General features: G+C 35.5%; 1 protein-coding gene across 1 annotated transcript in view; it reads right to left on the bottom strand.

Moving 5' to 3' along the window:
• ADGRL2 (adhesion G protein-coupled receptor L2) overlaps nucleotides 1-25,687 on the bottom strand; it is a 591,965-nt gene extending 566,278 nt beyond the window's left edge. The window contains exon 1 of the mRNA XM_036890112.2: nucleotides 25,570-25,687. The gene's annotated coding sequence lies outside the window, so the exon portion shown is untranslated. The remainder of the gene's footprint in view (nucleotides 1-25,569) is intronic.
• Between the last annotated feature and the right edge of the window lie 651 nt (nucleotides 25,688-26,338).

Here is a 26,338-nt window from a genome sequence, read left to right as displayed (position 1 = left end):
TCTGGGAAAATAAATGTGTTAATAGGCCGTATTAAAAAAAAAAAGAATACTATAAAAGTCACCTGAAATCCTACTATCCATTGATGGTCCTATTTAAATGTTAACAAACTACTTTTGGTTGTTGTTGTTTGTATGTTTTATTAAAGCCTGTGGGGAAAAATACATTCATGTTAACTTATCAATAGATTGGCCAGAAAATCATGACTGTAAAGTTGGCATTTTTTTAAGCCACTAAAATGGCAATATCTGAATATATTTGGAGAGGTTGCAATGTAGATATCATTTTCTAATCTTTTATCCTAAATTAGAAATGTATTTAGAAGGTATGAAACTAGTATGTTAGAAAGACTGGCTTCTGGGTCCTAATACTAATAGTTAACATTTTTGAGAATTTATTTCATTGTAATAACTATCATACACACTTTATATGTGCTGTCTAATTGATGCTCAGAATTGATTGTATGTGCTGTCTAACTGATGCTAGGTGTTATTTTTCTAGATGAGATGAGCAAGCCAACACACAGGGAGGATGAGCCACTTACATAGGCTCAGATGACAAGGGGTGGAGCCAGATCAAAACCTAGGCTGGTGGGCTCCCGAGCCTGTGTTATTAATCACACACTGTTTGAGTATTGGAAAAGGTCCCAAGTCTGCTGTGCCTTCAATCCTATCATGAAAGCTGGGTCTCGAGGCTGGGATTGAAACATACTTACGATCAGACAAAATTGGATAGATGTTACTCATAATGTATTGGGCATTCTTCTAGTGACCAGAAGCTAATATGAGGACTTTATTTTTAATATTTTAATGTGTGAATTGGCATAGTGAAATAACTCTGTAGTTGTTACATTACTATACAAATTTTACCTTATTTCAGTAAAAGACTCCTTAGAAAAAGAAATAAATAAGACCACTGCTACCATCACCATCACCGTGACAACACCCTCACAATAAGCATCACGATAGATCACTGTGATTGCAGAGTGCTTATTGCATGCAAGGGGATGAGTCAAGCTCTTGATACTATTTTATCAACACTCACAGGGCTTGTGAGGAGTAGTTACACTGACATATTCTTCTGACTGGAATTGAAGTTCAGAGGTTTAGTAATGTGCCTAAGGTCTCACTCACAATTAGGAAGGGAGAGAGCGGAGGTTTGAAACCAGATGTGCTCAAACATGGCTTTGGCCACTTTGTTAGCCACACTACTCCTCTGTTCTCTGCCTCTCACTCACTCCTCTGTGCACAGGTCCTGCTCAAGGATTGTCTGGCCTCACCTGGTAACACGTGCCCTCCTTTGGTCCCTGAGCTCTAGCCATGGGGATCTTCTCTCTGTTTTCCCCAGTGGTCTTTCTGTTGCCGTTCCTCTGAATGGGATGTTCTTTCCTGAGAGCTTCCTGTGTCTGCTCCTCATTGTGGCTGAGATCTCAGCCCGAAGTAACCTCCTTAGGGAGCTCTTCCTGATCACCATTCTCTATCACATTACCCTTTGAAAAACCCTCTTCTAAGCACTTACTATCCAATATTAATTGACTTTTTTGTTTCCTTGTTTGTTAAATGTCTCCCCTAACTAGAACATCTGTAAGATCAAAGTATTGTTCACTGTCTCATAATAAAATCACTGTAAGTATTTATTGCATGAATGAAGGAATTGTGGATGAATGAGTACTGGAAACTTAACTTTTCCAGGCCTACTGGCTTGCATTCCTGACCCTACCACCACAAACCTATCTCTCACCACGGTGATTCTTGCAAATTGTGGTTAAACAAATAGCCACACTCTGCATGTGATTTGTGAGGAAATAGAGACCTTATTCACTGGCCATCCATATATTAAATTGTTACTTTGGGCAAGACACATTGTCAGGTGCTCTAAAGGCAGGCAATTAACTAATATTTATGTGGTACCAAATAAATGCTAGAACTAAATTATGTTTTCATTGACTTAAAGAAAAACTGTCCCATTTCATATGGCCCTTATGCTTTGCTCTAGAAAGTGTCAAATAAGTCAAAGAGATAATGGTTTTTATGTAAACTGGGTGGAAGTATGCCACATTGGGCAGAGTAGGAAGCATGTAGTGTTGAAGATTATGGATTATGGAGTCAAGGCCCCGCATAGGGTCAAAGACCAGATATGCTTTGACCTGAGGGAAGTCCTCATGGGATCTGCAATACACAAATGGGGAAAGTGAGGCTTAGTGACTTAACTCAGTAAATGGCAAAGCTGAGACAAGGACACAGGCTGATTGTAGAGTTATGTATCTAATCATTCTGTTCTGATTTTGAAATGCTTAAAGATGCCATTTGAATATTGCGAAACTCCTATTCAAACTTATATTATTCAAATGAAGCTTGGGGTCACAAAGAAGACAGGAAAGATTCCTGATAGGTTTCAGAGTTAAAATGTTCCAAGGGGCTAGACTATCGCAGAACAATATTCTGTCCATCGCTTTCCATTGGAATCAGAAATGACATTTTTGGGGGGTAACTGAGGGGGATGACATAGGGAACCTTTGGCTCTGGAAGGCTAAAAAGGTGAGGGAGGTGCCCAGGGAAGAGGCAGCTAAAGAGCTTGCTCTTATGGCTTGATGCTGGTTTAGGCTCTAAGAATGAAACGGAAAAAAGGGCTCCCTGGTTCTTCATTTTTTGAGCCTACTTTCTCTGAGTGGGAAAGCAGATTCAGGATAGGAGCCCCAGTTGGTAGTAAAAACTATGCATTACGTTTATTACTTTTTGAGTCTTCTCTGTAGCTGGTAGATGTGAAGCAAAGCCCTAACATGTAAATTCCTTAAAATAATTTATTCCACTACCGTTCTTTTACAATGTCATGAACAATGTCAACAAGTTCTAGAGACATTTCATGATAAGCTCAAAACTATACAACTGGATGGTGGTAGATTTCATTTCAGAATGAAATCTCAGAAACCAGTTTCTTAATTATCAGTCTACTGCTCTTTCTAGTATATGAACTCTAAGCTCATATTATTGTGAAATATTAGCGTCTCATGATGATTCATTTTTCTCTGAGGGAAAAAAAAACAAAATAAAGCTAGAGACTAACCTATAGTTTTAAAAATGAAAGAAAAGACCTCCTGAACTCAGTGTTTGACAATTTCTTATAAAATTCCTTTCTTTTTTTTTTTAAATCAACTTTCTTGCTTTGATGTTTTACTAGAGAAAATAAGGCAAAAAGCACTTAAGTTATGGGTACTTGGTTCAATTTCACATAAAGTATTATCATTATACATTTAAATACATATTTCCTCAGAGGAGTCCAAAATTTGGGGTACATTTCAAGCTTGCATAAATTTCAAAGTTCATGTAATTGTTCAGGTAATAGGAAACAAAAACATTTATCTGGGATTAAATTTTATTTTGATGAGAAGTTTTGAATTTAACAGTTTTGAAACTTTTTGGAGTGTGGATATCACTAAATCTGAAAAATATAAACTAATGTGGCCCCACAAAGTACTTATCCAATTTGACTGGCATGTGAAAGACTATGAAAACTCTATTAAGATTCATGTTTTTTTTTCCAATCTCTGCAAAAAATATTTCTTTTACTGATCATATATACTGATAATTAAATGGGTGATTCAGAATTAAGAGCAGAAACTGTATTGTCTACCAGGAAAATGACAATGAAGTTGTGAGAGTAAATATTCTAGAACCTTGAATGCATCTATTTATTTTGGCTTCTCCTGTGATAGTTCTGAGAATAATTTACATTGTGATTTTGCACTTAAGTGAAAGGTGTGGAGTTGGGCAGTTTTTTCTTTTCATTTCAGCTGGAAGGCTACTACCATGACATCTGTAACAGTAAGCACCCTCATGAGTTGCAGAATCCTTTGTCTCATCAAAATATCAGCATGACATGGAAAGTTTGTATATGGATAAAATATGGATTTAACTTGTACTTAGTTCATCAGATACAACTTAACTGACATAAGTGACTTAAGTGATTTTGTGTGTGTGTGTGTGTGTGCATTTTCTCAAATTAAATACCCTGTTTAATTTATATTCCAATCTGATGTGCAATCAATTGGTGAATTTACCCTGGTTAAAATGCTGTCATATAATCTTCAGGGAAGTGATATTAGGTTTTTTATCATAATGCATACTAAGCACTCACAGTTTCAACTTTTTTTTTTATATTTAGTAAATGTCAATAAATCTATTGCATGTAAAAGGGCACTGCTAACATGGCAGCTATTTGATTTCTATACTTTGTCAAATATATGTACCTCTTAATTCAATAATCCTTAAAGGCAATGCTCATTGTGGTTTCCTATTCATGATACCTGACCTTTCCTTAATGTCAAACATCATTTTCCACCAGCAAGGGAATAAAGTATATTATTTATATAAAGTTAATAATTATTTGGGGAAAATAAATATAGCATAGAGGCAATAATTGTGAAAAAGATGAGCACATTCATTGCTCTATCGTGCCTGTGACTTGATATATTATTGTCTATATTTCCACTGCCTGGATACCATGGTCCTAAAACAAAGAAAAAGGAATAGACTCACAATGGGTCAAAATGTACCTAATCATTGTTTCAGAGCCACAGCGACATGAATTAATTTCAAAACCATCATTTTACATTCAGATGTGAAATCTCTTTCTAAGTAACCTATTATCTTTAGCATTCTTGCATATTGCTTACTATTTAGGGCAGTTTCATACTACTTGATTTTTTTTGGAGATATTAAATGAGGTGTGAGCATAGGGAATAAAGAGATCTAACTGTCCAAAATTGCCTCTTTTTTCAACATATGTTTTGGTTTGATGTAGATGTAAAGTAAAATACTCATTATCATCAAATATTTATTAAGAACATACAGTTTACCTAGCACTGTTTCAGGCATTATGGGACCTGCAAAGAAGTTTAAGATATGGTGCCAGCACTCACTGAAATACATGATTCAGTCATACATGTACTTATCAACCAAATTAATCTACATTGTTAACCTTTAAAAAGACAGCCAGAACAATTATTAATATGTACTCTTGAGTTCCTCAAGAACATCTTCTGAGCAACTCTGACATGTTTTCTCAAATGCACACAGCAGGTAACATTAAGCACAGACCTTAGATACTTTTTTTGCACTTTTACATGGTGCAGATGTCAGCTCCAAAGGCGTGAAACAGTTCTTTTCAGGACACGATTAGAAAGCATTTGTTGTTGACTGATGCATCTGTTGGCAGCCAGTAGTGATGATGATCAGGTATGCCGTGTGTTAACAGCTTTTACTTCAGTGATAATGGCATGCTCTAACGGGAAAGATTCATTAATTTCACTAAATTTTAAGGATATCTTAGTTTAAAATAACAGTTTCTGACCTATGGACATCCATACTTTCCAAATAACTAAGCCCTGCATCATTCTTGAATTTTGATCAAGTAAGAAATCTTAGATTTTTTTGGACTGAAGTTAGAAAAATTAAGACTTGCATTCTCTATATGCTCCCCAGCAATAGAATATATTCCAAGGAGTTATACATATGTGTTAACATAAAAATGTGTGACTTCTATTTTCTTTATTCGGCTATAACCTACAGATGTCTCACATGTGTGTCATTCAGTGGCATGTGACAGTTGTAGAAATCTGCTTGAATTAATCCTGATCAGGTCAGTATCTGAGATTATCTTCTGACCTTATTTTTTCTGTAAAACATTAGCGTATTTCAGATATTTTTTGGTCATCTTCATCAGAATGATGAGATGCTAAACACGATCAGTGAAATTCATATTTTAGTAGTCTTTCATCTTGTGATGGCAAATACCAGCTAGAAACTAAAAAGCTTCTTGAATGACCAAAAATATTGCCATTTATTTAAGAGCAATTTCATCAGAATGACAATTTTCTTTCTATTTCACCTTGACTCAAAAATGAATCATCAGAAACGTGAAAAGCAAAAGAAGGAAACCAACACCAAACAGGTCTGTCAGATGACAATCAATCTGTAAAGATAGCGATTTCCAGAGCAATATAATAATGTGCTGGTGACTACGTTTCAGGCAAAACAGAGTAGGAATATTTTATAGTGTGAAACCCACAATTTTTCTCTGATTCTCTTAAACTTTGAAAATAGTAGTTGCTTAAACCATAGATGCTTATCATCTCAAAGTTTCAGAAGTGAAAAATAAATTGCCACCTGAAAAAAAAAGTTGGTGTTTTGGACAGTTTTATTAAGTCAAATTATTTTAAACTTGCAGTTTGTATTTAGGTCTCTAACTTCTAAAATTTGATGCTGCTCAAGAAAATGAAGCTAAGAAATCTTAGTTAACAGAATCTCTGCTTAGCTTTTGGAGAAATATTTTGCAATAGATTTGAGGCCATAGGCCTCCCAAAAAAGCCACCTTAGAAACATATTTAAGGAGCAAGATTATGTGGCAGAGACTATTAACTGCCCATGAATATATAGTCACTTTCTCTTTCTAAGTGACAGAATCCTGATATTGTAGGAAACAGCAATGTGTCTGTCTATAAAACTATCTCTCAGCCTCTTCTCAAAGTAGGGGTGGGTAATGAAATGTAAATATGAATCTCTGGGTATGTGGCAGTGCTGGTATTCTGAGAAGAATGCAATAAGATGATTCTGCTGGGCCCCTTCCCCTGCCTTCTCTGGTATTTGGAAAAAGAGGCTAATGGCTAGAGAATTTGTGTTACCTTGCAAACAAGAGGGAACCTTAAAGAAAGGAAGCCCATATGCAGGGTGGCAGAGTAGAAAGATGGCAGAAGCAGGTATGACTCAAAACTATGGAGCCACTATTCTACTCATGGGCAAAATACCTCCAAACTTCTCTAGCATGAAAAAATATATTAGCTGATTTGAGCTATTATTCATTGGGTTTTACACTATAAGCAACAAGACCCAATCCTAATATAGATTGATAATTACTCTATAGGTCATATAAAATATCCTTTAGTAGCAAATAACAAAGAAAATTAAAACCTTATTTAAATAGTCTGGGTAAAGGGAAGACTATAAAATGATAATTAAGTACATCTGTGCCCTTTGATGTTTTGAGTCAATGCAATGTCAAATAGCATTTTTCTGTGTGTGGGAGGGAAAGAAGGGGTGCTAGAGTTAGATTATCGTTAAACTGGGTGGCGATAAATATTGGAATTGACGCGATCCTTATCTTTGGGTAGTTAGCCAGGTTAAGGTATTGCAATATTGTTCTTTCCACTTGGATGAAGTTGAAAGATGTAATGTTTACCTTGGCTAACTACTAAATTATCTTTTTAAGTTATGCCTGATCAGTGCAGTTTCAAAATTATGAACTCATTTTACAATAAGTTTTCCAGGATATGATGCAAACACTTATTATATAGAAACTATGTAGTTGAAGAAACTAGACATTGTGAGTGTGGGGTACAGACAGGGAAAAAGGAAACTTAGTTGTTTTCCATAAGCTACCAATCTAGTACTCAGGCTTAATTTTTACTTTTTTAAATGTTTTTAAGGATGGGAAGTTGGCTTGACTTTTGGATTTACAAATGTCTGAAATTTAAGATTAGCTTCAGGTTTCATTTTCAGGAGGTAACAAAATTTCATACTTCTTTTATGTTTTACTGATAGAATTCTTCTGGCATCAATGAAGAACTTAAATTTGACATTCTTAGAAGTCTTCCTTCCAGTGAAAAATGTAATTTACTCTTCTTTGGATTAAGATGATAGCCACCAAACATGCAGTCATTGAATGTGTAGCTGGTAGGAAGTCTTCCCCTTTGAAGCTTACTCTGCAGAAACGGTGCTAAGTCTGTTCTGAGAAAGAAAGGTTTGAAATTCTGGTATCTTGTAAATTTTTTTTTTTTTTAACTTTTGATGAAAGATAGTATGCTTGTCCTTCTCTGTGATACTACTTTCTAAAAGTCTTTCTGTTTTTTGTAGAGTCTGTAAATGGTTTTTTAAAAAAAAGTGATTTTAGCCAACATGGTGTAGGGGCAGCTGGGGCTGTCAAACCCCTACCTCAGGTTATTCAAATCTAGCACTGAGCAAAATAATAGCTCAAGAAACAGCTACTGAGCTCTGTCCACACTATTGAGATCAGGATGACCTATACATTTTAAACAGTCTTTGTATGAATTCACAACTCTTTCAAAGTTTAAAATCTGGCTAAGTTGTATACAAGAACAAAGTCATAGAACAATGATCATTTAACATACAGAGGGCATGACATTCGATTATATATCTAAGCTTCTTCAAATGCCAAGAAGAATCTGGAGAAAGATATTTGATATTGACTTTCAAAAGGTCCACATAGATAAAATTAATAAATCTTATTAAAGTTTATTTTAGAGATATTGATTTTTAAGTAGAAATGCACCCACAAAGAAAGTCCCATGATAAAGGCTAATGTGTAAATTCCTTTAAAACCCGTAGTTACTGTAATTATATGGAGCATTTTACAAGCAACTAGGGACTTCTTTGGATAGATGACTGAAATTTAATCAGTTTCTGGCACAGACTGCCTTTCTTTCCCCCCTCAGATTTCTAAAGCACTTTTCTAGGGCAGACTTGTTCAAATAGTGAACCTTTATTATCACATTTGATCTGACTTTGAGCACTTTCCACAAGAAAGGCTTCCACAGATCTTCTAGCAGATAAAGGGAGGGGATCATTCTTCTCAATAGCACATGCTTCTTTCTCCTGCCCCATTCCATTCTCAGCAAACTTAATTCAGCTCTACAGTCTGGGTTTTATAATCACATGGAGCATAATGTATGAAATGCATAAAACATCAGTGTGCTAGCTAATGTTGCTACTGGAGACAATCAGATAAAGAAGCAGGCACATCGCTTTGACTCTTAGGACACAAGTGTTTGCCCTGAACCTCCTTAAAAAGCAACTCATTTCATTTCTAAGCATTTGGGGTTTTATTTGTATTAAGTGGACTAGTCCTGCCAGTCTGCTGAAGGGAAATCTGAGTTTGATGTAGTGCTTTTAGGCAAGGAGGAACTGGAAAAATTACCACAAATGATGAATGTGAAAATTAAGCTACCTCTGGAGTTTATGCTTTACAAGTATGAAATTGCCCAACTTATCTCCTGGCTGATTTAAAACATACCTGATTATTTCTGATCGTTCAAGATGTAATAGTCTGAAAGTCAAAATAGAATTCTTAGACTTACCTTTATTAAAACCTGAGTATCTGAGATATAACTGTCTGGGCTGATTCCTATATTTCTGCTTGGAGAAAAATAACAGCTCTGAGTCACTGCTTGTTGTTTACGTCTTCATTAATGTGCTTAATATATTTCCATCTGTAGAGCAAATTAATGTGTTTTTTTTTTGCTTTTTTTGTACTGTAGTTCACTTAAATGTGGATTCTTTGAACATAGCTGGATTGCAGTGTGACATCTAAGTTCTACAGATCAATTGATAGTCGTTAAAGATCATGAAAAATGGCCCATTAAAACAGTTAGTATATGACAAATAACAACATTTGTGTTTAGTGTAGAAATTTATCAACTAGACAGAGCACTTGTTCCTGAGACCAAAATGAAAGTCTACTTGAACCAACTTATTAATCAGTCCATGCCCTATTCTTAACAGACTGTCTTATTAAAAAGCTCTAGATGTATGAAAATTGAACGCTAATGTGATAGGTTCTGCCCCTGAACAACAATCACAATGCACATCATTATCACTGTAGACTAAAGTCTATGTAAAAGAAAAATACACCTTTCCCTCCACCGTGAGGGCTGGGATATTTTGCCTCAAATCTCTGGCTCTGATAAGGTGCAGTGTTCATCATGAGATGTCCAGCTTTGTGGCCGACCCTTGCTTCCACTCTCGAATCAGGATCACACACCAAGATATTATGACAGACTTAAAGACATCGTGATCTTTTGACTTGCCTATCTTTATATAGACCACATGGTAGAATCGTCTTCAATTTACAAAGCTTTTCCAGTGAAAAAAATGAAGCACTACCAATGGGGAGAAAGAAAAAAAAAAGATAAGATTGTTCTGGCTGGCAAGTGGTATTAATTCATAGTGAGATGCTCTGGATCTAAAAGAAATCCGCATAGTTTTTCGCCCCTGTGGAGTCCGTGAGGGTAGACGCTCTTAAAAGCTGTGAGTCATGAGGCTGAGCACTCAAGACAACTAGGTTGAATATCATCTCAAATGACAATGCCAATCAGTGGATATTGATTGTCTGGGAGTGCTCGGTGTACAAGGATGCTTGAGGCTAAGTTTAAGCACAGCAAGAAAGCAAGCCATAATAAATTAGTGACATTTGCACAAAGAGAATTTAGGGTCATAATGGAAGGGAACGCTTAGCTTCTGACCTTGGTAGCCCACTTCTGGCGTGGTGTCTAACCGTCACTTACCCAAGAGGGAAAGTGTGCACATTTCTGTAAAGACCCAACAGTTGTTTGATGAAATCAATAACTTTTTGGGTAGAAAGATGCCAGGTACATGCCCAGTAGCAATCAATAATTAAATGGTTTATCAAAAACCTGCTGTGAGCTAAATGAGAATCTTCTTTGTTTCTCTTTTCAAGGTTTTAAAACTTGATATCTGGAATTGAACAAAATGGTATTGAAAGAGACTCAAGTCCAGTCTTCCAGGAAGTGCAGAAATCTTTTAACAAATATCTCCTGTAGACTTTGGTCTCTGTCAATGTAACTGTTTGGAAAGGAAATTTATCCTTTCTAACGCAGTCCTCATTTTTTTTTAGATAGTTTAGTTCTTGAAAATAGTTCTTTCATGGAGTGAGTTGAAATTGACCCTCCAGTAAATTTGACATTGTGGCTGTGGATCTGTTCTTTTAAAGAACACAAAATGATTCTGCTCTCTTGTTTGTCTGGCAATTCACCAAATATTCACACAAATAATATGAAAACTGTCTTTACAGTTTTGTTTTTTTTAAATGATACTGCTTCTCAAACTTTTTTGTGCCAAAACAAGGCATTTGAACTTTGGCCTTAAAGGTCCTCCACTGCTTTCTCAGTAATTCACCTAGTCACTCACACCGGTAAATGGAGGTCTTGCTCGCTACCATATTTCCTTTCCCACAATCACATTCAATACATTATCACATTCGCTTCATATTACTTCCCAGAAGTCTTCAAATCTCTCTTTTTTATTCAGTCTCCCCCTTCTCCACATGAATCCAAATGACCTGCATCTCTTGCCTCCTCCACTACACTAGCCTCTGTTCTAGATGCTTCCGTTACATTATCCACACAAACCCAGAGGGATCTTTGCAAAAAGCAAGTCTCCTTTTCTTATTCTGTGCTAAAATTCTTCCATAGCTTCTCCTGACACTTAGAATAGAAGCCTTAATGTGATTACAAAGGGCTACAAAAATCTGGCTCCACTTTTTCTCACACCATACTTCCTTATTCATTTCTATGCTCTAATAACCCTGTCCTCCCATTGCTCAATTTTACTAAGCTCTTTTCCACCTGAGGGGCCTTGATTATGAGGCTTCACATATGCTATTATCATTGCTTGGAATGAAGCCCGCCCCCCACCACCTTTATTTATTTGATTTAAATGTCGCTTCTGCAGAGAGCCTTCCCTGACAATATGCTCCCTCCTAATTACAACAGATCAGTTTATTTATTTTTCATTGTAGCTTTCCTTTCCTTTCTTATCATCACTTGTTGTCAAATGTTCATTTTTCTAATTATTTAAGTTTTGTCTCTTACTCTTGACTTGAAAGTCCATTAACAAAGGGATAAAAGATCAGTTTATTGTTTACTTTCTCTGTTTATCTTATACTTAATAGTAGGAGTATATTTGTGCTTTCCATAGGGTGTCAAAAAATATTTGTTGAACAATATCCACACCAGTTATTTATTCCTTATAAGACGTAAATTTTAATTTCTTTCCAACTTGGCCATATATTTTTTTGACACACTGTGTTCTTCATATAGAGGACTAATTGTAACATGCTAGATGTAATCTAATAATTAGAGATTTTAATGGGACTATTATTTTCAGTGTCCTTCTTACAAGGTCTATTAATTAAAACTAAGGTAGTAATATGCTATTTTAGCAGCTGGATATCACCATCGGTGCATATCAAACTTATGGTTAACTAAAATCCATACATCTTTTTCTCCCTAGCTACAGAGCCCCATTTAAAGTTGGACATTTAATGTTTTTAACTAATGTACAAAATTATCACTTATCTTTTGTTCTTATATTGATTGCTTTCTGTCATATATGGTATTGATTATCTTTTTAAGGTTTGTTTCATGTGTAATCTGGACAAGCATATTTTCTTTGTTCACATTCAATGTAGCAAAGGCATGGGACAAATACAGATCTGTGTTTCACCCCCAGGAAGGGGTCAAGGATCCACACTATGTGGTTCTTTGTGTATATATAATTACATTTATATCATGTATGAAATTATATAGTATAATGCATATATATAATATAATTCATATGTATTTTAATACACTTATTTTAAGGTCTTTTATCTAATTTCAGCATTTACTTTTAAAAATATGTTGGTAAAAAGGTAGTAATCCATCCAAATATACAGTCAAAAGCACTTTATTTCCTTAAGTTTTAAAATGAGTGTTGTGCCTCACTTATTTTAAAGTTAATTGAAATGAAAAACTTAAAATTGTTTAAGTCTAATAATCATACCTTATGAACTTATATATGTTTATATAAAGATTAAAATAATAGTTCCAAGAAAAATTTGACCTAGAAACCCTAGAAGACAAAATGGTGGATGGGTCTCATTTTTCTCTTTAATTATTGCCTTATTCTAAGAAATAGAGTTAATGAATGCAAAAAAAAAAAAAAAACTCATGGTATTTCAACTCATGATTAATTTACCCTCTGTAGAATCATTTACTAGAAACATTTATCATTCCAGTTCTACTCAGAAAGCATTTGTTGAGGTCCACCTCTATGATTAGCCTTGCAGAAATGCTATTCTCAAAAACAGATTTGGCACATTGGCCTGTTGGGATCAGTGGAGAAGAAACTAGAATTCTCCTAGTTCAATGAAAAATTTGCATATTTCAAATTTCAGTCTCTCTTTATTTATGGTGCACCTACTTAAAAAAATAATCTGGCTGTGTGTAGTTATGACTTCATTGTTCTGGTGAGTCTTGGCAAGACACGATGTAGAAAAAAGCTATTGGGTTTACTAAATAAGTGTAAGACTGGAATCAATTTCAAAAATTCTTTTGAACAAATTTGAGCATTCTTTGAGCAAACATCATCATAAAATGAATGGGAAATAAAGTGAATGTTACATGCAACAGAAGGACAGAAGTAAGAGAAAGAAGACAGAAGATTAAAGTAGCCAAGACCATGAGTGATACTGAATATTATGACTGTAGAAAGAAGAAAACATTTAAGAGGATTTCTTTTTTATTTTTCTAATATAAATACAATTTTAAGTTATAGAAATGTTATTAAGTTTATTTCCCAGATTATAAAAGAAACCCTCTATTTATAGTGCTGTTACACTGCTATTATTACTAACATGGTTACTACTGCAGCTACTACTGGTGGTAATGGGTGGTAACCAATACTGGTTGAACTGATAGTAATGGTTCAACCAGTTACTGAAATAACTTATGGGCACATAAAAATTCCTTTTTTCATATCACTTAATTTAACCATACAACAGCCATGTGAGGTAGATTTTACTAGATGTCCACATTGTCCCCATTTCCCAGATGTGACAGGAGGCTTAGGGAATTAAACATCTTGCTCAAGGTCTTACAGCTTCTAAATGGCACAGCCAGAAATGGAACATAAATTTTTCTGGTTCTGAAGCTGTGCTCTTAATCTTTAAGTTCTATGGAGGTAAATTTTTTGTTCTTTACCCAAATTAGCTTCTTTCACTGGCATTTATAAATCATAGATGTGTCAGATATTGGCTTCACTCTTTCTCTTTGGTGAATAATATAGGGGCACAGTATTATTGCCAAAATGCAGAGTTATCAACATTACTGTTGAAAGGTGTAACAATTGATATAAAGGTAATCCTGGACTCGCATTGATTAAAATCAATCAATAAGTTAACTAATCATTTATTATTCAAATGTACAGCCTTTCATAATTTGATACTGATATTGACTATATTCATAACCCAAATACAGAGATCAAGAAAACATAAAATATAGAAATAATGGTGATTTCCTTAAAGGCACCCATGTTCTTTAGTGGTGGAGAGTGCTTTTCCCTGTTTTATTGGAAAAACAGTACTTCGCATGTTAAATATAAAGGCTCATTAGAGTTTAGAAAATTTATTGATGTAAATATAATAATATGCTTCATTTAGGCATGTGTATATGGTCATGATACTACCTTATTGAGAAAAATATATACATACAATCATGTTATGATTCATAAACACATTATCATGGTTTAAAACACATTCAGCTGTATAAATAAATAGGTAGACAGACCACAGTGCCTGAAATAGTGTCTTGAGTTCTATTTAAGCTAAACCCAAACACCCTGTACAGTATTGTTTCTAGAGATAAGTTTGATTTCACTCAACAACAAAACTTAATAGGACAGTTATTATGTCCCACAAACTATGCTAGATGTTAGCAATGCAAAGTACACTTTTCAGGAGATTTATAATCTAGTATGGGATTCAGAAAAGCAAATCAATCATTAGAGTTCAGTGGGATACAGTGATATGGTAACATAAATACGTGTCATGATAATCAGATGACAAACCAGCAGAGCTTTCTGAATGAGGTGAGGAGTGCCCTGAGGATTCTGAGGGATGAAGAGAAGTTAGCCAGATGCAGGTCAGAATGACGTGGAGTTGGTGTGGGGAGACAGGTACTATAGAGTTGAAGCACATAAAGAAGAAACATATCCCTCTTCCCTATAAGAGAGGATTTGGGGGCAGGATAATTCTTTGTTGTGGGAGGCTGTCCTATGCATTTAGCAGCATGCCTGACCTTTTGTCACTAGATGCCAGTGGTATCAACACCCACCTTGCCTTACCCCCCAACACAAACCAAAAATGTCGCCAGATACTACAAAATGTCCCCTGGTAAGCAAAATCATCCCTAATTGAGAACTACTTCTGGAAGCAAAAGGAAAGATCACCTATTTTGGGGCACTAGATTAATTTGCTAACTCCATATACACATATACAAAAAAAAGGACAAATCAGATTTGCAGTCTTCTAAATTGCTTATCTGAGGCCCCAGACTGGACAAGTGAGAGATAGTTATGTGATTTTCTTATGTGAGATATAAGGGATTCACAATTCAAGGATTGCCTATTTATAGGTATGCATATAAGTACATACATACATACATATACTGTTGAGACCTAAGTCAGAACATCTCTGATTTGGCCATGATATTTAACAATTATCTAGCTTTCACCCCTATGATTTGTTAGAAAAAAACTTAATAAACTTACCAGAATACAATATATGTCCTCTGGCAGAAATAAGAGTTGAATCAACCTTATAGATACAATGTTACCACATGGATTCCTTAAAGGGGAACATCTGTTTAGTGAAGTTTTGTTATATTCCTCTTTAAAGAAAGAATAAGCTATGAAAATGATAAAATATGACTGACCTAAAACACAATACACCCAACTTTAATCATTTTCTAAATCCAATGATATTTTTAGATGAAAGAAAAGGAGGTCATTTCCAAATCATTTTGTGAAACTTAAGCCTACCCAGAGGAAAGGTAATTTTGTTTGATCCTGAACATCAAGTGAATTTGTTCACCAAACCATTTATTCCAAGTGTAATTAAAATAACGTAAAATTGATCCAATATATGTTTAACAAAATTAACTAATTATAATCTACTTAAACCATTTAACCTTTATAGTTTCTATAAAAATGTTTGATTTTTTTGAGAAAAATAAACAATGTGCTTTAAAAAGGTGGTGCCTCCTTGTCTATCTTCCTTTCTTTCTTTCTTTCTCTCTCTCTCTCCTTTTTTTATGTTTTTTGGTCAATTATCCTATGCTAAGATGCCAATATAGAAAACAGAGTAGCAAACAAGGGGATGAGGTAGGATTTCCCCTTAAGTCAAAAGCGCATGTGAAAATGAAAAGAAGTACTATTAGTTGAGGAAATCAGACTCTTTACATTTTGAGTGAACAGGGATTCTGTTACAGTGAGCACTGAGGCTAATACCTCAGACCCTAATGTCAAACCTCCAAATATAAAGGAAAAGTCTATCAGTTATCCTCCTACAGGTACTCAGATTGATTTATAGACAAAATAAATATGTACTGCAACTTAGTATTTGTTTGTTTTCAACTGCTTTCCATTTATTCAAGTCATCATCAAATATACCTTTAAATGTTCAGCAAATTGAAAAAGCCTAATAGTCTGCCACTGGCTACATTTATTCTATACTTATCCGTTCTAATCACAGCACAGAAATACTGAGTAGATGTCACGATTCAGAAGCGTTTTTAGGGGCTTTTAAGTTCTGTGAGAGGTATAAAATAGCTATGTAAGAGAAGAAATGTGCTGTGACAGTTCCATCCTTTAAAAAGTGGAAAAACTAGGAACTACCTCAGGGAAAAAATGGTAGAAGTAACCATCGGTCCTCAGGGACTTCCTAATCCATATCTGTCTATTATTAATTCATTGTAACTTACTACTTTATTTTGGAGATACAGTGGTTATTTATGTTAGTCCTAAAACCAAATGACATTATAAAAGACACCTAATTGTAAAAGCATTAACATAAGTTACTGCCACTGCAACATATAAACAAACAAGTTGGTAGAAAAAAAAAAAATCTCAATATTTTTGGCCACAGTGAAGCAAGACACCCATTATACTGAGCTTGATTTGTTGACTCATGATTTCCACTTATCCAATGATATTGAATCACCTGAACAAACCCCTACATCTAATCAGATTTTTTCTATTGAATTGTGACCTTTAATCCACCTTCTTCTTGATTATGAATGACAGTGACCTTTATCTAATTTAGAACAGACACTTCGATGCAAAAATATGCAAACTACACATGTAAATTCTGAATCAAACCGAAGATGTGCATAATCTACTGGGGAGAAATTATTTCAGAAGACATTTATATTAAGGCAGAATGAGGTATTGAGAGTAAGTGAATTAGTCAGCGTACGAACGAATGGTTGGTCGGAAGAGTGGCAAAGACCAAATGCTGTTTATATTTTCTCAGCTTCTATTTAGAAAACTGAATGTCAATATACATATCAATTTTTACTATTCTACTCAGCATTTTATGGCATTCAGGAAGTGATCATAATGTAATAAAGTCAGACAAAATTATTTTTTAGAGGGGTCGGCAAACTATGCCTGAAGATTCAATTCATTTTTATTTAGATTCATTTTCTACTGCACAAAAACCTGGTGAAACTCAGCCACAGCACATGTGTCATGTTGACTTCCTGATACTGTTTTTTTTTTATCTCATTAAAGAGGAACTTCGTGCCCAATAGAGCTGGCAGTCAGTAGTGTTTCTAGATGTATTTAGAAACTACTATCTCAAGGAAAAAAAGTTAAAAGAATAAAAGTATGTTTATATTGAGAATTGGATTAACACTCTGTACTGACCTACCTCTCTTGATTCCCCTTCTTTGCACTGGCTCTGATCCTTTTTCTGTGGATTAATACAAATGGTTCTGAGCTGACATTCCTGAGGGCAAGCACTGCCCTGGGCACAAACTAAAATATAGCTTAATCCTATAATCCACTCCCCCCTTTCTCAAGCCATTCCATCCTCTGCAGAGCTGTTAATGTAAACTGGATATTGGTGTGTCTCAAAGTATATTTGTTTTCTGTATGTACAAAAACACCATAATATAAGTATGTCACGCATGCCTAAAACACATGGTCCACATGTCTGCATTTTATTCCACGGATACATATGTACATAGGTATGATGAAGAATTTGTCCTATCAGGAGACCAATGAGAGCATTTTGCTGTCAGAAGCCCACCACACTGTACCTGGAATGAGTGTGTACTTTCCTGATTAACACCAGGGGGTTGTCAGGCTGTATATCTGAAATAAACAGATTTACCCTGACACATAATCAGCATTTTGCACTGCCTAATACATGTTTATCTTTCACTATTGACATAACTACACTAAAAGTGCACTTAATATAATCTTTCATAGGAAATTAAACAGGTTTTAATGATATACTTGTAATGGATTGGGGTCAGAGTTGAGGGAGAGAAATATCGATACTAGATGTTTTGGGAGAACACATACATGAAGCAATGACGAGGGAATCAATGAACATCAGAGAAAATCAATAACAGTCTGTGTTTAAGGAATTCGTTTACATAGTTTCCAAAGGAATCAGAAAAATCCTACAAAGCTGGGAAACACCCTCCTGATTTTCTCATGCCCTGATGCTTCTTTCCTTCTGACATTGTGCTCTGGGCTCACCTCACACATAGGAAAAGCTAAAAAAAAAAAAAAAGAGTCCTCAGGATGGATTTTATATTTGACTTATTCATCGTCAACCCTAACAAAAGTTTTAAGTCTGGCTTTTGAATTTGGGGACTAGAGATGCAGAGTGGCCTACACATATCCTACTTGGAAGGAAACTTAGGGAGCTCTGCACCTGTATCCATCCCCAACAGCCAGGGCCTCCAGCAGGCCTGCCGTTTCAAGAGCTGTAGAAATTAACACATGTTGGTTATTAGGCATCAGGCCTTAAGGATATTAAATAAGGACCTAAGAAGCAGAAGTGGGTGAAATATTAATTTTAACAAAAATTATAAATATAACCCCAGCATTGGAAGCATCTTTCTTTAAGGATTTGCTGTTCATGACTATGATCTGCCTCGCTGCCGCATGAGAACACCTCAGCATTTTAAGGATGACTGTTCTCAGACACTATCTTAACAAAGCTTTGTTGTCCCATGAATCTCTTTTCTTTTTATAGTGATGAATTAAAATTAAGACATGAAACATCTCAATACATATATCTATGTGTGGGATCCAGGATAATGTAAATTTGATTATGGACAGAAAACAGAATGAATATGGGGAAGTACTATCAAATGTTTTCCAGGAGGTCAGCATTGTTTGGAGCATATAGAAGATATAATTTCATTTTTTACTGTAAAACTGAGAAGTGGCTATTTTTATTTCCAGTTTACAGATGAGGAAGCTGGAACTTAGAGAAATTAAACAATATTTCCAATAGCTGGGGTTTTAACCCAGGTCAATGTGTCTAAAGCTAGTGCTCTTTCTGTTTTATTTTGCCTTCTTGGTAAATTCATTTCACATGATTTTAAATGCCTTTGTGGTTTTTAAAATTCTTTTCTATTTTTCTGATCAGGCTGCCAGTTTTAAACCTTGGTCCTTGATCTCTTGTGTCCATTAGAAATAGCATCCACGGTCACCTGCCGTCTACTGTGTCCCTCTCTGAATCCAACAAAATCCCACTAGCCGGTATGCAATGGCTTTTCACTTGCTAATCAGAAGGATTTCACAAATAGTCTTTAACACGCACATGGCTAAGAGCTGAAAAATGAAATGTCTGAGAGCTGAGACAACAAAATGCTTCCAGCATGAGGTCTGAGTACCCCAATGGGGAGAAGACCTATGTTCAGTGCCTTTACCCTGAATCTTCTGAGGAACTGGAAGGTCTTGTTTCCCCTTGACCCTGGAACCCAGAGGTGGATAGGCAGTTTCTACTAGCGTGGTGAACTCCAAACTGCTTTTCCTGTTTCACTCCTGTCAGCACGGCTTCCTGAAGCCTGTGTCTTTTCCCACGCATCCCAGCCTTTTTCCAGGAGTGCGCTGGCTGACGATCGCAACTCTGAAGCTGCCCTGCAGCCCACTCCCCTGACAGGCTCCATCTTCACCATGCTTAGGTGTTGATGTCTGCCTGGGTAAGACTGGGTTTGCCAAATTCCTTTTAGAATTTGATTTATGGTTGTAAGCTCCCTGTGTGGGATTTCTTATTTGGTAGTTTGCCTTAAAAGCCACTTTACTTCCTTTTTGCTTTCATCCTTACTTAGGACGGCAACCCCGCTTAGTGTACCCATTCCTAGGGAGCCAAAGCTTCAGGCCAAAGAATAATTCTGTTAGAGAGTAATTACTACCTCTATTCCATTTATAGTGTATGAAGATTTAATGATAGAAGTTAAAAAGCCGTAAACTGTGGTTAACAAAAAATGCCAAGGTCTGAATTCTTTAAAATCGTCTGGAGCCTTCTCTCCTCTTCTCTCCTCTTCTCTCAGCACCTCTCTCCTTCCCCACCCCTTTCTGTCTTCTAAGTTGCCTTATTTTCTTTGTCTTTTTAATTCTCCTCCTGCCCTCACCTTTTACCTTAGTTCTTTCACCATTTGCTTTTCCCTTTAACTTTCAAACTGAGAAATCATTATATATATATATCTTTATCTATTAGAACAATCTATTTCCTGTTCTTATTTTTCAGACTGTGCATGTGTTAACTTTCATATGCTGTCATCATGGGCCCAGTGTCTGGAACATGGCTAGGTATCAAGACGTGTTTTGAATGGATAGTTGTTCCTCAGTTGCCCTTGAAACAAATTTTTAAAAATATAACCTCAGCTAACTAGAATTTTTAAAATTCAACCAACCATTCAAATACTAATCAAGAATAATCTCTAGCCTTTACATTGAATCAAAGTGTGTGAAAGACACAAAGTACGATTTTATTCTTAAGTAGTTTACAAGCTGCTTGGAATTCAGAAATATGACCCCTAAAACAACCTGGAAAATATGAGAAAACAACTCAGTTAGAGGATGATTTGTGTGGTATAAACTGTAGGTGCTGTGAGACTAGGCAGTTGATGACCATTTCTGGGAGAAGATTGATAGGAAAGTAACATATATAACAATAGCCATAAACAAACAAGCAAACAGACTTTCCAATACTGGCTTAAGGCTTTTTACAGATTTTGGCTTTGCCTTCCAAACTGTGGCTCTTACTAGCTAGTGAAATTTTATTTTTGAGCTAAGATGTATTGATAACTGCTCAGTCTTAACTGATTGCTGATATAATTGAGAATTAAGTTATTTGAATAGCTTTTGCTCCTGTCACAAGCTTTCCACAGAGAAAAAACTTTTGATTTTATTTTTTAAGTTCAGGAAATTGACTTCTTTTTAGATAGAAAATTCAGTTATGAGTTGAAGAATTTAACAATGAGGGACACATTTTCCCAGTGGTTTTAGAGCAGTTTTAATTCCTTAAGTGTTTATATCAATACATAGCTTACAACCACCATTCCTTGTTCTCCTTGCACTCCTCTTTTTTCTTTCAAGGTAAGAATATCAACCAAGTAATGGAGAAATCAAATCTGAAAGCAATGTCTCAGGCTAAGGAACTCACTCAGCAAGAGACAATGGAAGGGTAAGCTCAAATTTAAATTAATTCCCCATCTTTCCTGTACCAATGGTTGATGTCTAATTTAGCTAATCCGGGCAAAACCTTTACATTAAAATAACTTTAAAGATAGGTCTCAGGCTTTCTGCCTGCCAGCAGATAGAGGTTCGGAATATATAGGGCAGTCCATCTGCCTAATACTTCAAATAAGATCTAAAAAGAATGCTGGTATCACAGAATGGCATCAAAATTGTTTTTTCATTTGTTACTCAAGAAATATATAGCTTGCTAAATTGCTACTGACCCTTGTTCGCCACATTTCTGTCCTTTGATTTTTGTGTTGATGATGCTCAGATTTTTGTTTACATTACGTATTTGATATTCAAAGGTTAAATGGGCCATCTTTGAGTCAGATTCTTGTGAGTTACCTATAGAACAGTTCATCTTCTCACACTGGGAGGAGAAACAGAGTGCCTGACAGAAGTCAAGTCACAAATGCTTCCCTGCACGGTCCTTTTCTTGTTCCTTTCTTCTTAAGGAGATGACACCTCCCGACACAAGGCCAGATAGCATGTCCAGTGCTTCAGAGTCCCACCATTTAAGATTCATTTTCACTTCAGTTTTGTTCTTTATCTGCTTTTCTAATGTGCTGGTGTACTTCAACTGGGGAAATTTTCTTTCAGGTGCACCCAATGGAAAGAAAGGCAAAGAAAAGGGCTTTCTTTCACCTCCCAGGAAAATTTGAAGAAAGATATGACAAGGCAGAAGAATGTATTTTTTCTGATGGCAAAAAATGTTGTCATAGAAATTTTAATTGTTACGAGAACTTCAGTGGAGGTGCAAGGAAAGGTAGTTAGATAAAGCCTCAGGTTAATTTCCATCATTACCAAGCACTTTATACCACTGAAAACTTCCAAACATATAAAGACATGTCAATCTTGTTCTTTAGACAGAAAAAAAAAAAGAGGTGGGGGTGGGGTGGGGCACCTGCTTCAAAGGCTGTCAGTAGACATGTCAGTCATTAAAGATCTGATTTAGTTCTTAACTCCTTGAGGTAAAAGACAAATGTTTTGCAAGAGTAACCATTCCTGGCATGCATTAAATGAAACAACTTTAGAAAACTCTGCTATATGTTAATACAGATATGTAAAACAGGAAAGTTATGAAAGGAGCTGAAAAATCACAATCAGATATTTGAATCACAACTATAAATGAGTAAGTAGAAATGTTTTTGTTATTGGTTGTGGGTGGAAGGATGTCCTTACTATCTTAAGTCATCTGAGCTTAATTAGCCAAGAAGGCATTATTGTGAGAGGTTTTGCAGTCAGTATCAGAATACATAGGTGCGATCCACAACTGTATAGCCTTGACTAGGTTAATGAACCTCTCTATACCTCAGTGTCTTAATCTATGAAATGGGGATGATGGTCCCATCATCCTTGTAGTGTGAAGATTAAATTAACACAGATAAAACAATTGGTATCTGCTGAGTTTTCACTTCACATTATCATCAATTCATATAGTGCAATGAATTTCAAGTTTTAGGAAACATATTTGGTATGATACAGATCTTGAGAAATATTGCCAATCTATAGATAATAAAGGCATTGATAAGGTACTGATGAAACACATCACTTTCTTTCAAGGAATGTTGCAAGTTTCTTTGGTTCCTTGAACACTCCTGAAGTTCAGAGTACTTAACACCCTCCATAGCATCCTTTAAATATGATAATTTATCTTCTAAACTGTACGCAGTAAAGCCAGCAGAAAAGAGCCAGGTGGGCATAACAACATGGTATTATATGCAGCTACAAGGTTTACCAGTTCAGTAGATTCTGGTGGCAACGCACACTAAAATGGAGTAAAATGTAACTTATCTTCAACAGTTGCTTGAATGAGTTACTAGAGGAATGTCAAGTTTACAGATGAAGCAAAAGAAACCCATGGGAGTTAAAGGCTGTGACCATTTTATTTAGGATGTGCTGTAAAATCTAACTTAAGGCATACAAGTTAGGTCTTCGGAGAATTTTCCTAGGAGGTTTGCAAACAAATGTGAAAGTCTACAAAATATGTGCTTTTGAAATAACTGTAAAACGATGACTTGAGATTCCATGAGCGGCATGTCATCATACCCATCAAATACTGGTAATTTGGTTGAAAAGAAAATGCCTTGTTGTTTGCATTTCTCTTTCCCTGGAAGATCCCCTGGCCACTTTTTATATCTATCCTCAGCTAGACTGCTGACAGAGTATTCCATGGCATTCCTTTGTTCTGAAAGGGCACCCTTTAGTTTCACACTAGTCTCAACTTCACACAGCCAGGCAAGCCCACACACCTCTCCATCTGTTAAGGTTTTCCTGTGTTTGGTCCTCTTCTCAAACTCATTTTACATATGAAAGAATCACCCTCTACCATTAGTGACAAATCCTTTTCTTTCCCTGTAATATTGAAGATGTGAATGGAATCCTCTAGTGACTGTCTGGGAAGAAGATATTCACCCGTAACTACATGATTCAAATAGATAAATTCAATTAGTCCTTCCTGGGAAGCCTCAGTTTACTTTACCACTCAATATTTTGAAGAGTTTTGAAGAAATTCTTATTACTGCATAAGAAATAAGTCAAATTCCTCTTCTCTCACTGTGAAGGACTTTTATTATCCATCACTACAAAACATATGTATATATATATATACATATTTGTTACTATCTGAGCAGAGTAGTCTGCATACCAATAGGATCACTAACATGCTACGAAGCAGAACATATTTATCAGTTAAGTTCTACGTACAGTAACCTAACAAATGCCAGAGACAGCAAGATTGCCCTCTGCAGAGTAATACTTGTGTAGATGTCTTCTTTATGCTAACAATGACAGGGCTTCGTGCCTTGTACTGTACTCAAAAATCAGAGTGCATTTTTTTCAGTACAAGATTCTGTATCAAAAAGAAAAAAAGCTGCACATTTTTGACACTGAGATATTTTATGTTCATAATAAATTTTTTCCCTTGAACTCCACTAACTACAAGTATCTACCTAGAAGATGAAATCTAAGATTTATGTCATCAGAACTATTCAGTACACCACAGGATCATTTTTTCTTCTTTTCAGGACTGTCAACTTTGTTTACTGTTTATGTTCAATTTTATACTATACAAGAGATTAAATAGTCTAGCCATAGCCACATGTCAAACCTCCTTAGAAAAATAAGGTAATAAATGTAAAATTATTTTAATAAGGAGTGATTTCAAAGACATATTACATTTATTGAAATCTGCATTGTAACTGGAATGTTATAATTGCATTTGTAATCAAAAAGAGATCTTTGAGTCAGTAATTTTATGGCATTTAGTATGTTTTAAAATTGAAACAACTAAGCAATGATTAAAATATTATTACAAGTAACTTTAAGGAAACACATACGAAGTAATGTGAGCCCAGGAACTGTCTTCACAAATCAGCATGTATATCATCAAATCTGTTAGCCTCTTACATGCATTTTTAATCCAAATGTAACCAGTTGGCTCTTGAAAACAGTTTTTAAAAATACTATCAAATAGTGGTATACAAACAGAAGCTTCTGTTTTTCAATCTTGCTACCTTAAACTTTTTAATAATGCAATTTCAGCATCCAAACAATAATTGCATGTATAAAGACAGTGACTGAATCCTAACTAATTGTAATACTTCTGCATAGCATAGTAACAATTTACAAATTGTGAAGAATAAGTCTATTTATAGTGAAGGCCTATATAATAAGGCCTTCAGCTTCTTGCTTTGTAGCAGAATGAAGTAAAATCTATCCTTTTCTTGCTGTTGTTAAAAACATTTCAAGGTAGTTTTTTTTTTCCCACAGAAAATGCTGCAGGAAGGTTCCAGGTTTAAAAAAAAACCAAAATAACATGGTTGAATTTTACACTTGGCTATTACTGGCCAGTATACACAATAAGTTAAAACACACTGAGAAATATTATTTTAAGGGAAAACTTGATAGAGGATTGTATTTCTAGATTAAAGAGTGGACCCTATCATTTTTCTGGCATTGTAAAACTGAAGCCTGCTGCAGGGAAAATAAACATTACAATACCCAACACTTAAACAATTGTACCTATACGGTTAAGTAACAAAAGCGTGAGGCACCTGGAATCCCCGCATTTGCGCCTTCTGCCAGCAACAATATAAAGCATTCAAGTGACATTTGATAATGAACAGACAGTGGAGGCATTACATGCGTCTTTAGAAGAATCAGACTTCCTACCTTGAAAAGACAGATGGAGGTAAGTTCCTTTATAAAAAAGAAAAGTTGTGAGTAAAGCCAGGCAGCAGTTGCAGTAAATTGAGTCCTTTCAGTCACTGTATACATACAGCAGTTCTGCAATAAGGGGAAAAATATAATGGGAGGAGCGGCTGTGAACGAGTGACCTCTTCAAGCTGAGTCCTCTCTGTGCACCAAGCACTGAACGCCACTGCTCCTGATTTGCATGGATTATCTCCACTTGAACAGATACAGAGCAGATACATTTAAACTGAGCTGGCACAATGGCAAAAAGATGGAAGAGTGAATGAATGAGGGACAGCGCAAGAGAGGGAGAGAGAAAGAGAAACAGACACGAGATCGGAGAGCGTGGATAAGCTGGTTCTTGCAGAACTGTGTCTCAGAAGAGCTACAGCTCCCTCTTCATGTCACAGTTGTAAGATAAGAAGTGTTGTCATTAAGAACTGGTTAATCATAGGGAAAAATATACCCAGATTAGCTGATGCTCTATCTGATCTGATTTTGGGGAATGTTTTATGACTCTTTGTGTTTCATAATCAGGATTTTAGATGGTATACAGACAGAAAATTATTAGTAGTAGCCAGGTAAGCAAATTTGAATAAAACTGAGTTTTGAATGAGATCAGAGCTTTGATTTGGTTGGTGTATATATCAGTGAAGGAACCTAGAGAATTTGTTAAGTAGAATATTTATTTTGAAAGGAAAATAATCCTGGTAAACTTTTAGAGCTAGTGATATACACTGCAATGTAA

This window comes from Manis pentadactyla, chromosome 4 (genome assembly GCF_030020395.1).
Source record: "Manis pentadactyla isolate mManPen7 chromosome 4, mManPen7.hap1, whole genome shotgun sequence".
Taxonomy (NCBI): Eukaryota; Metazoa; Chordata; class Mammalia; order Pholidota; family Manidae; genus Manis; species Manis pentadactyla.
Note: the sequence above shows the minus strand (reverse complement) of the source record. Positions and strands in the feature narration are given on the sequence as shown.